The sequence below is a fragment of the Enhydra lutris genome, unplaced genomic scaffold, assembly GCF_002288905.1.
Source record: "Enhydra lutris kenyoni isolate GAN:26980312 unplaced genomic scaffold, ASM228890v2 scaffoldscaffold15, whole genome shotgun sequence".
In the NCBI taxonomy this organism is placed as follows: domain Eukaryota; kingdom Metazoa; phylum Chordata; class Mammalia; order Carnivora; family Mustelidae; genus Enhydra; species Enhydra lutris.
In genome coordinates, this window is record NW_019154099.1 from 40,399,533 (window position 1) to 40,412,530 (window position 12,998).

General features: G+C 35.5%; 1 pseudogene; it reads left to right on the plus strand.

The window, feature by feature from the left end:
* The first annotated feature begins 269 nt into the window (after positions 1-269).
* On the plus strand, positions 270-682 carry LOC111146933 (annotated as a pseudogene).
* The last annotated feature ends 12,316 nt before the right edge of the window (positions 683-12,998 follow it).

The window sequence follows — 12,998 nt, forward strand, 5'->3', positions numbered from 1 at the left end:
GACTCAAAAATCCTGAAAATACTCCAGTGCTAGAGGAAAAGTGAAAGTTTTTTGGGCAGAAAAAAACAAAAATATGCGAGATAAGTTGAGCTGTTAATAGTAAATACCAGGCAGAGGAAAGCAAGTGGTGGGCGGGCCTGTTGGGGGCAGGTCCACCTGGGACTGGCTGCGGACAGCCCTGCATGAGAAGGGTTGTAGCGAGAGCCCCTGTATTTTGTAATGACGCCACTGGCGCTGCAGCTTCGAGGTCTGAGTCCCGGGCTGCAGCTATGGCCTACTGTCCACAGGAAGGGAAAGGGTGAATCCTATCTGGGGCCTATGACAATCACGAAGCTCCAAGCAGTGCGAGCTGGTGCTTGATGATCCCAAGAATCCTAATGAGCATGGATTGATCTTGCCAAATGGGGACATTAACTGGAACTGGCCATGGCAGGGGGGGTCTGTGGGGCATGGCCAATGGCCCCTGTGGGAAACAGTTTAAGTGGGCCCTTTTCTGCTTGCAGTATAGCACAGAAGATACCAAGCCATCAGACTGTGTCAACCAGTTTTGGGCCATGCAAGAATGCATGCAGAAACACCACTACCTCTGTTCTCAGAAAGAGGAAGAGGAGGAGAGCCAGCAGAACTTTTAGAACAGACAGCTCCCACTGAGACCCCTGCAACCAAAGAAGAGCAGGTGTAAAGCTTATGAGGGCCACAAGGCATTGGGCTCCAATCCTTCTGCTTCAGAGTGATAGGAACATTTTGCAAAATGCCTTTCAGTCATTCTCTGATAACATCTCTTTCCCTTTTCGTTCCTTGCACCATAATGTACAAAGTAACTTATTTTGATGATTGGGGTCTTCATCCTTTGACACATACACTAGAAAAAATGTATGTGTGTCTCACATAAACTTGTCAGCAAATGTAGTTGTCAGTTTTGAATTCTCTTCTCAGATTACTCAGAACTTTGACTATGCTCAGCAACAAAAAATCATTATCTGGGAGTGTCGTGTGAGTGAGCTGATTTATTCTGATTGATTATATCTCTTTTAGTAGATTTTATACCCCTTTGGGAAATGAAATAGAAACAAAAAATCTTCCTTTAAAAATGCTGGAGTGGGACCATTCCTAATGCCAGAAGCCAGGTGGATAATCAGAGATACTCATTCCTTAAGAACAATCTTGACCTTGAGTACATGATGAGGTACTATTTTTCATTTCAGATACATTTTGGTTTCCATTTTTACATTGAACTCCAGGTTTTCTGTGTTTGGAAATTGGAGCTCTGGACCCTCAGATTTGCAATCCCTTTCTAAGTGAAGAGAAAGGCTGGTTTTGTTGTTGTTATGATTCCAAAAGCCCTGGTTTGGGGCTTGTGTTCACATTGGCTCTGTCTATGGCAGATGCAATGTTCTTGAAAGGTGGGGACTTAATGGTTACCAAAGTAATAGCCAAGAGAAGAAGTGATGTGGATTAAGTAGTCAAGTAAAAGGAAAACATTATTTTTATCTGGAAAATATAGTAAATATGAGAGATGAATACTTAAAACAATAAAGAAGAGAGAGAGTGCAGAAATTTTGTGAACCTGGGATGGAGATCCAGTTTTTGGAAGTATACACACATCTAGCTACTAGTAACAACAGTGTAGGTAAAATGATGACATAAATGCATAGACAGATTTGAGAAATAATATAAAGGTAGAATGAATTTGTTGTGGTCAAGGAATAGGAGCTAGAATAATTCCTGATACATGAGTTCTTTGAGAAGGAGGTTTTCTAAAGGAATAAGGTAAGATATATAGAAAATACAAAGGAGTTAATGAGTTTTGAAATGGACTTTTTCAGTGTTGGGCCACATCCTCTGTGTGTGTGTGTGTGTGTGTGTGTGTGTACAGGGGTAGGGGGAATATTTGATAAATTCTGATGCCAAGTTTAGAACTGTTCAATAGACTAAAATGTCATTAAAAAAATTTTAAGTATATTGAATGCCATTTCAGCCATGCATTTTCTATGCATTGGGTTTCACTATTTTTAAACATTTGTTTGTTTGTTTTAAAGATTTTATTTGTTTATCTGACAGAGAGATACACAAAGAGAGAGGGAACACAAGCAGGAGGAGTGGGAGAGGGAGAAGCAGACTTCCTGCCAAGCAGGGAGCCCAATGCGGGCTTGATCCCAGGACCCTGGGATCATGACCTGAACCCAAGGCAGACAATTAACGACTGAGCCACCTAGACGCTCCCCGACTATTTTCAAACATTTGTAATCAATTGATTGAGACTTTTATTGCTATCAACTAAAGTAAATAAAATACATTTTTCTCTTGATCAGTGTTGATAGGTTAAAAGTACAAATATGACAGTTTTGCCTCCCAAAAAGATGAAGGTTAGGTTTGTGTTTCTGTTAGTCCATGTAAGAGAAAAGAACCTCTGGCAGCTTCTGTACTGTGGTTTCAGATGGTCATTGAACATCGTTTCACTTAATTTATTCTCATTGCTTCTGGCCCAGTTCTGTCATTGACTTGAAAGACTTTTCATATAAATGACACTAATGCTCTTTCACACTGAGTGCTGGCAGCTCACATAGGAATATCATCTAGAAAGTTTTCTTTATCAACTTTTGATTTGTTTTATATGAGAATTGCAAGTGAGTTCACCATGAGTTATTCTTATAGTCTGAGAGGAATAAATCAAATTAATCACTGTTGGAATAAAAAGTAATAGAAAAAAATAGAAATGTATTTTGAGTCATTTATATTTTTTTTATTTTGTAATTATATTTTAATATAAAATTATGAAGCAAATATTTATTTAAATTAGTCAGCATTTACATCGTGCTTTTGAATAAATAAACCACACACATGTACATACACACATAAGTGCATATGTCTAATAACAGAAAGCAGCACAAAATATTATAAAATTACATAGTAAAGATCCCTATGACATACTAATATACCCTGTCCCCAGAGGCAAAAATGTTAATGGTTCTTGTTGATTCTTTGGAAATAATAGCATAGCAGACCCCAGAAGGGATTTGAATGTCCTTCTTCCTATTTTAAATTGAAAGGAAGTTACTGTCCACAATATTCTAAACGGCGTGCTTTTTATTTCAAAAAATATTATCAATTCTAACTCTTACAAATTTAGTCTCCTGGGCTGTGAACCCATTAGGTTACACCATGAACCCATTATAAGGTGTCCCACAAGGCTGTAATTGACTGCTGTGATTTAAGCATTAAATCACATGTGAATATTATTTAAGCACTTTTTTTGTTGTCTCTAAAATTAGGAAAATAGTATGTAAGATAAAACATTTCTGAAAATCTTTGGAAAAATGTCCTCCTCAGTCTTCGTTAACTCCCAAATTCCATTTCTGTTGTAAAGCACGTTCTCAAGAAGCTAAGAGCCAACTATATTGTTTTTAAGCTTTTATGAGCCAACATTACACAGATCATATCTTGGACTAACAGTCTTACACCCATAGGAAAACATGCAAAATTACACCTGAAGGACTAGTTGTATGCTACAATCTTAATGAATTCCCTCATGTACTTCAACTAGGTTTACCTTGGCTTCAGTAAAGATTACAGCTGCCCTGGCCATCCATAGTCCCCTGCATTCTAAAATGTACTCAGAAATTAGTTATTTCCACTATAATATCAACCACATGTATGACTTGCTATTCTTTTGCTTGTTACCCTCTTAAACGGTGACCATGTTTTCTGCTCACTTCTTCTATTCTGTCATGGTCACACTAAAAATTTTGTTATGAAACAAATCATACTATCTGTAATAATATACTTTGAAATATTTCACTCCTTCTTATACTATTTCATGTCACCTTTTCAGGGTGCTTTATTAAAGTCTACCTCTAGATTGCACCAGAATCATGACATATTCATGGATTACAACACTTTTTTTCTGTTACTATTTCCATTTTCCTGTTTATTTTTTTCTCTATGTCCAGATTAAAATCAGTGATTTATAAGAACAGTTAAATAGCTGCAAATTATCTAATCCCCTTTTTTCACTTTTTCCTTACTTGCCTTGAAACTCAACCTCTGGATAAATCCTACAATTTATTCTGTCTACATGATCATTGAAAGAAAACAATCAACCATGTTATAATTTAAATTCTTAATTTCACACTTCAATTTGGACTTGGTATTTTCTTAAAATACTTTTTTCCCCTAAAAGTCAGTAGGAGACAATTCTTCATGAATGCTTTCACATCCCTTCATGGTCTAGGATTTGGGCATAAAAAGAACTACTTAGTAGACTTGGTAAAAAATTGAATGTGTAGTAAATATGCCCTGGAAACTGGAGATTGAGTATTTCTTAGAAATGATTTATAGTCTTATCTCCCTAGGAACCAGTTACTTACAATGCAATGAAGTGAAGCCATTCACATAGCCTTGCCGCTATGCTCTCACCCATGGGGATGCATTTATATTCCAAAGTGAAGGTGCTAATGAATGTTAGTAACTTATTCTACTGTATACTGTGGACTACTGATATTCCATTGCCTACTGGTGGAAAACACATAAACTTACACACGCCTATTTCATTTTTAACCTGGCAAGGTAAACTAATACCAGATTCCCAAATTTTGGGTCTGTTACCAAATATTGATACTAAGTACAATAACAGTGAGGTTCTAGCTGGAAAAATTATTCACTTGGGGTGTTTTAAGTAGTAAGAGAATCAGAGAATCTTAAACATTTTAAGGGCTAGATGAGTGAAAGTTGGAAATCTATGTGTTTAGAAAGTGCCTAAATTTCTAGGAACCTAAAACCAGTGTCTAACCTACCTACAACAATAAAACAAATCATTCACAGGAACTCAACCAGAAACTAAGATTTACCTTGCCTATGCATTTTCCGGTAACTGCAGCTAGAAAGTAATGTCTTGTCTTCTATTTTTCAAATTTTGCAGAACATGTCTCAATCTAGCCTGAAGTCCTGCTTTCAAGGAATACTGCAATGCACACTTCTCAGCCATCTCTTGTGTGGTGCATGAGTGTGTGTAAGATGAATGGAGATGAACGATCCAACACACTGATTTTTTTGAGAAAAATCTTTATGCTAATATTGCTTGCTTGTGAGATTCCTTAAGCATTTAGCTTTTTTTCATTTTCTCTCTCCTCCACTCCCTTCTCTGTTCACCAGAGGTATTAAAGAGGAATCAATATATCCAATACCCAATGCTGTCCACAAAATAAGGTCGAGTTTAAATCTCAGGATGTGCCATTTCCTGTAGAAATGTGGTCTACTTGTCCTTTTCTTGAAATGCAACAATTAGACCTTCTTTCTTCATTTCCTATAGATGCTACATGACTGCCAATGCCTTTAATAGCCTTTCCTTATATATTATTGCATGCAGATTAAGATGCCTTTCATTTCATGAGAAACACAGCCTATATCATGTGTTTTATTTTCATAATGGTGTGTTTTGGGGCAGAGTTATTCCTATGAAAAGAATGGGGGAAATGCAACATTTTGGTAACTCAAACAGAAAACTGCCTTTGTTCCTTTTTTTTTTTTTTTTTTTTCAGTAATTGATGCTCCTCTGAGTACTGTTATAGTCCCAACAGAGATTCTGTTGGAATTTGACTAGTATCCCGATCCTCAATGTAAATTTTGCCCTAAATACCATATTAATTCCTTCTTAATGCTTGTATTATGTCTGAAACATATCTTATGGTTTCAGAATCCTTTATAGTTTTCATTAACTTTCCACTTGCAGATTTTCATGTCCTTGGGTCTCACTGTAAGTATAACCTTTTATCTTGCAGTAGTACACTGTAGGGAAGTTTAGTTCTTCTTTACCTACCAAGTGGGTTAAGGAGTGTAGGTTTTACATTCTTCTGAAGAGAATTTATTTTTCTTACTTTATTATAAGTGTTTGATCATTCAGTCCCTTCTTCAACCTGGTCTCATTCTAACTCTATCCATCTAGGAATTCTTAAAATACCTAAATTTGAAATTAAACCTTACCAGTCTTCCAGGATATTCACTTAAGAATTTTCTTAATTTAAATTAGTTGTTGATAAAGGTGTTACATGTTGTACAAAAATTGCTCAGTTCTCTCTATATAATTTACATATTTAAACTTTTGACCCTTGTTTCTCTTGCCTCATCTTTTCTAATTCTTTGTATATTTATTGCTATAATTCTGAATATTATCAGTATATCCAGCCAGTATAACTCCAACCTCCTTAGTTTATCCTCTGACCTTAGTCAATATCACCTCAATAAATATTTTCTAGATAGCTATTATTTGTCTTAAAATATTTGCTGCAAAGTTTTATGTAAAGAAAAATAACCCTAATGACCAGTCTCCTCAGAACACAATAATCTCAACCACATCCATCTAACATTCTTTTCACAGACCTTCTAACATCCTTTTACCAGCTCAGTTACTCCTTCAGCTCCATCATCCTTTGTTGATGGGAGCACTTAATTCAATATGTAATTTTTCCAAGAAGGATTTACTTCTTTCTTTGGTCAGCCCTGTAGGTGTTTTCTCAATCAGGGGTTTCAAGTCACCTTCCAAACACATATTGTCTTCTTGAGAATCATTGTTTATATAAATCTGGTTTTAATTTCATTGGTTGAGTGACTTAGAAGTTCCTTTATAACAACAAGTAACTGTGATAGAAAGATTAAAATAATGCTTTATAAATCAATAACCATCAAAATTACTGCATTGTTCTTTTTCCCTTCTCAAAATAACAACATTTTCTCATTTACCTAACATTTCTCATAAACAGGAGGGTGGCTAGAAGATATTTTTAGTAAATTCTGCATTCTGAATTTGGGATATAACTGTATCTCAGATGTCTCAGTAGAACTTAAATAGCACTGGTTTTTAGATATCATGATGTAACACTTCTATGTTCCCCAATTTAGTGTCATTTGTTGTTTCTTTCCAACCCCAAACGATTGAACCCTGGAAAAGGATTCTTTCAATGTGTACTACCTGGAAAGCTAAAGAACAGTGATCAAGACCACGACATTTATTGACATTCTGCAGTAAGTTAGGTTTGTCAAGTTCCCCATAAACTTACTTATTTGATCTAACTCTCAAGTACAGCCTTCCCCAACAGTGACCTTTAAAAACATTCAATTCCGTAGCTCCTACAATATCCATAAAAATTCATGGGTATGAAACAAGAATGTTCACAGCTTGTTGATGAATATGATATTCCATTAGAGTCATTATTATATGATGAGTCCATCCAAATAGTGCTTTGTATTTCTCTTCAAGCTGCTTATCCGACATGGGGTGTATCCTGGAACATAGTTCTCTCTATTGTCCTTGGTTACAGGTTTTTATTTTTGTTTTTTAATTTTTAGCGAGTGTCCAGGATATATCAGCTTTACTCAATAGAGCAAGACCAGCGACTAACATCTCTAAGAACACTTGAAGCACATGGACCAGGGATGATCAAAAACATCATGTGTATTGTTGACATTATATATTTATGGCATTAGTATGATAGAAATATGTTATGAATCAAAAGATACTCTATGCGCCATAAGTTTCTCAACTGTGTATATTTTAACCACCCTCCCCCAATTTATCTGTTTGAGGAAGATACCATAACATTCTTCTTAAAGTTCTTTGTGTTAACTTTGGAGAACAGTTATCTATAGTGTTATGACCCCATCTCTCTTGAAACTGTCAAAGTACTATTTTCATTTTCTTAAAAAAAATTCTGCCACTTTCACATTTGACTGATTCAGACAAAGATACTAATATGAGAAATTTAGACCAATCCTTCTCAGTGTTTGGAGAAGTGAAGTACAGTCTACTTTATCCCCCACTAGGAAGCTGTCTTAAAACTGTGCTACCTTGATTGTTGAAATACAAAACTCAGTACCTCTGGCTGTTTAGTAATCAACACCCTACTCAATTTGTTGACAGTACTTTTCTAGGGTGTCTGAGAAAAATAACTAGAAATCTAAACCAAACCTACAAAATGCATGGCAATAATAACTGTAGTCAACAGCCCATAAATTGAGTCTTCAGGTGGTGCTGTGTCATTACTTTTCTCCAAATTATTCAGAGGGAGTCTTGGGAATGTGTGTATATCAGCAGGAACCCAATATTTTTCCAAGAAACAAGTGTATATTTCTCACAATTTACACCTTTAGTGAGTGTAAGAACTGAAAGAGAGCTTGCCCTGGTTGGCTCGGTGGAAGTAACATGTTTATATCTTGCTCTGGACTTGATAAACTTTTATAAACACTTTTTCCATTGACTATAGTCTTCCTCTATTTCCATTTATTACTTGTTTTGATTATAAAGTGATTATAAATTGACTTAGGGTAGTTTTATTCATGTTTCCTGTGCTTATTCTCTGAATTTCTTACACATGTGGTTTAGTACTATTTTTCCAAAGTTCACAGTCATTTCTTCAATTTTTTTGTCCCTTCTACTTTCCCTCTTTTGTGAATTCCAGTTACCCATATATTAGACATCTTAAAGTTGTTTCACAGTCCATTGCTAGTCTATTTGTTTTTATTTTTCAGCTTCTTTTCCCTTTGTGTTTTATTTTTGATAGTTTCTACTTCTTTGTTTCCAAGTAATTAAACATTTTTTAATTTATCCCATCAAATACACACACACACACACACATCGATCTAACTCAGATATCATCATCCTTATATATAGAAGTCCAGTTTAATTTATGTCTGTGTGTGTGTGTGTGTGTGTATATCCTCTCTCTATGTGACACAATCATTCTTCTAGCTTATTAAACATGTGGAATACACTCAGAATAACTGTTCTGATATCTTTTTTGGCTAATTTTGACATCAGTTCTGCTTAGTTTTGAGAAATTGATTTTTCTTATGGATTGTATATATGTATGTATGACCCCTAGTTTTTAATAAATTTTAAACACTGTGAATATTACTTTATTGGGTGCTATTACCATAAATATTTATATTACAATCAATATTCTTCATCCTTGTCCTGGAATAGAGTTTAAGTTACATGAAGACAGATGTTTTTCCCCATTGAAGCTTGCTATTAAACTTTGTCAGGCAATTCAAAGAAGGATTTAATCTAGAGTAGGTTTAAATATTCTACCTAATGTGCCTTGAATTATGTGGCATTCTACTTTGACTGATAGGAACAGGTGCTATTCACAGTCTTTTGTGCATACAGGCAATGTTTCTTTAATCGTTTTATGTTTTTATCCCCTAGTCTTGGGCAGTTTCCTGAATTCTTGAGGGAGACCATCTATGGATCTCCATAGTTCTATCTCTGCAATTTTCTCTTTTTTATTGCTCAGCCTAGTGAACTTTAGACACTTTATAGTCACTCCAGACTTATATCTTTCCTCATTTGAGACTCTGCTGACTCCCCCTGGTTTTCACCTTCATGTACTGTGGCCAACTAACTCCTAAGGCACTAGCCTGTGTGCAGTCATAGGGCTCATTTTATTTTTTTTTTTTCACTGCTCTTTGTTAACCAGACATCAGTGTCATGAAAAGTATAGTATCATAAATTTTGCCTGGGTTTTTATGTGTTTTAGACAAGAAGGTAAATCTAGTCCCTCTTGTTATATTTAGGCCTGAAGTGGCACTCTAAATCCGTTCAACCTATTGCTTTAGAGTAACAACACATAACATTTATGTTTCACTGTTTTATGTGCTTCGACTCTAGAGATAAAGAAGGATGGTCTTGCCAAGTAGATGCAGCAAACAGCTAAACGTCCAACTTCTGTCCTGTTTATAAAACATTTCCTTCTTTTGTTTAAGATCATAACTGTCTCTATAGTCTGACATTAAAAGGATTGGATCTATCTTGGATATCATGCAAAAATCAGATGATCATATGTTATGTATCAGCACATTCATTTATTTGGGGAATATTACATGGACTTTAATACAATATTTGAAAATAAAATGTATATTATTTTGATTCAGTTTTTCAAAAATATGCTTTAACAAAATTCTTAGGAGTTCCTTTAAACAATATAGATGTTGCAGTAACTGTGCATTTTATAATAATATTAATCTACAAATGGGAAAAGAAATTCTTTATTTAAAGCTTTTATTTATTTATTTATTTGACAGAGAGAAGGAGAGAGCAAGAGAGCACCAGCAGGGGTAGTTGGACAGGGAGAGGGAGAAGCAGACTCCCTACTAAGCAAAGCAGAGAGCCTGACGTGGGGCTTGATCCTAGGACCCTCTGAGATCATGACCTGAGTTGAAGGCAGAAGCTTAACAGACTGAGCCACCCATATGCCCAAGAAAGTGAAAACTTTAAGATTGAAAAAATTACTAAATTTTAAACCTATTAGATATCTATGTATTCTATTTTTTTTTAATTTTTAAAGATTCATGCATTTGTTATTTGAGAGAGGGAGAGAAAAAGTGGGGGTTGGGGAAAGGGAGAGAGAGAATTCCAAGCAAACTTCCCACTGAGCATGGAGCCTGGCTCCGGACTCTGTCTCACAACCCTGAGGTCATGACCTGAGCCGAAATCACAAGTCAGATGCTCAACTGACTGAGCCAGCCAGGCACCCCAGGTATCTATATAATCTAATCAATATTTTATTCATACCCAATGCCTGGAAATCTCTACCTTAGCATCATTTATTTTTCTTTTAAAACCAAATTGTGCATAAGAACAAAATGAATACATATTATACAAATTAAGATATTAAAGAAAACAAAGGAAAATGGTTTCATAAGCATGATTTAAAATGTACTTGAAATTAACATTGATATAATTTTTGGAATTAAGTAGAAGTCTGCAAGAGTTGATAAATAATGAGCTCATTACCATTTCAAAAAGAAACAACTCTTGATACAGCCAAATTGTAAAAAGACAGCCTCCTGCTGACAAAGATGTTTTACACAGTGCATCGTTTCTTATCATCAGAATCAAATGAGCACAGTTGGTGTGTGGCACAGTTTATTCTTTAATTTCTGAGTTTTTCAATAGAAGTAACATAAAGAGAGTACTGAAAGGAAATGTTCATTGGGTATTCTCTTATAAATAATGGAATGGATTGATTATCTTTTTTTAAGTCTTCAAATGCCTTGTCTCAAATGTATGAAATCAATTTCGTAAGTGACTAATCTACATAAGCCATTACTTAGAACATTATTGGGTACTTACATAGCAGATACAGAAGTGAATCACAGACATCTCCAATTTTGGGGAGCTCATCACATTTTTGTAGATACAGACACAAAAATACTGAGACACACTACAATAACTGCCTTAATATACATGTCTGAATGGGAAATAGATGAGTGAACCATAAATTTATCCCAGAGTGATGGTGTTTGTTTGTTAAGACCTTAAGCTTCTTTAGCCAATTTCACTTCCAAATATACTGGTTGGATGAAGTTCAACAAGTTTGCCCTGGCTGATATTCCACTGTGCAACAAGAAAGAGTAACTTTAGCATCTTTCTTAAGTTCACTTTGCTGTGCCTATCAAAGATGAAGATTAAATATGATAAAGAAATCTAATATAGAAACTTGGTAAATATGTGGAAATAAATAGTTATGCAACATTGTGCATTAAATTACTTTTTTAGTAGGCTTTTAAAAAGATGTGATTAAAATAATAAAATCTGGGGACACCTGGGTGGCTCAGTCATTAAGCCTCTGCCTTTGGCTCAGGTCATGATCCCAGGATCCTGGGATCCAGTCCCACATCAGGCTTCCTGCTCAGTGGGAAACCTGCTTCTCCCTCTCTCATTCTCCCTGCTTGTGTTCCCTCTCTCCTTGTGTCTCTCTCTGTCAAATAAATAAATAAAATCTTTAAAGAAATAAATAAAAAAACAAATTCTGTAAAGAATATTGTTATAAATATGTTTGCTGCATTTCTTTTGAAGCAATTTTCATTAGTGTAATGTAAATTGGAGCTGTTTATGCCATTCAAAAAGGCCAATATAATTGAAAACATGTATAAATTAGACCTTTATTTGACATTGTAACATTATTTGTACCAATCTACTTATCTACCAGCTAATCCAAGATACTAAGCTTTACACACACACACACACACACACACACACACACACACACACACAGTTTTCTATTCTTATGATGTTCATGATGTTCATTTAAGTGACTTAAATCACTGTGGAAGAACTACTACATCAGCCAAAGTACTCAGAATTGCTCAGGTTACTTGTATTTGAATAATTTGTTACTTTTGAGCAATGCTCAAAATATCTAAGAAAATAATTGACCTGGCCAAAGAACAGTAAGTAATGGAGAGAAGCTGGGTATAGTGTGCACAGCATATCATTTTTGATCCAGCATACAAATCACTGGGAAATAAAGATGTGACTAACTCAAGCTGCTGAGGTGAGGCTAATGCTCTGTCTTCCCGTGTGCCTTGGCTTCCTTTCATGTCAACCCATGTTCTGAAACGTCCCACTCTAATTTATTTACTTTTCCTACTATGCTGTGGATACAAACCCAGAAGCCATGGGCTGTCTGTGAAAACAATGCCCCTATTACCACTTTTTCACTCTTTTCATGAGAGTAATCAAACTCTTCCTTGGAACAATCACATGTATCAGCTGGAGGTCTCTTTATCCCATGAATGGAGCTCAGATAGTTTATTCCTTTGTTATCCTACAGGATCAGCTTGTTTTTTTCTGGTTTAAAAGAAAATGGAGGGGCGCCTGGGTGGCTCAGTGGGTTAAAGCCTCTGCCTTCAGCTTGGGTCATGATCCCAGGGTCCTGGGATCGAGCCCCGCATCGGGCTCTCTGCTCAGCGGGGAGCCTGCTTCCTCCTCTCTCTGTGTCTGCTTCTCTGCCTACTTGTGATCTCTGTCTGTCAAATAAATAAATAAAATCTTTAAAAAAAAAAAAAGAAAAAATGGAAAGTGGAAAAAGGAAAAAAGAGGTAAAACAAAAGAAGGAGTGAAAACAAAAATATGAAACAAAATCAGCTCCCAGTCTCTTCTCAATTTAGTTAAATATAATCTAAGCCTCTGTATTATTTTTTCACACTTGTTAAAATATTAC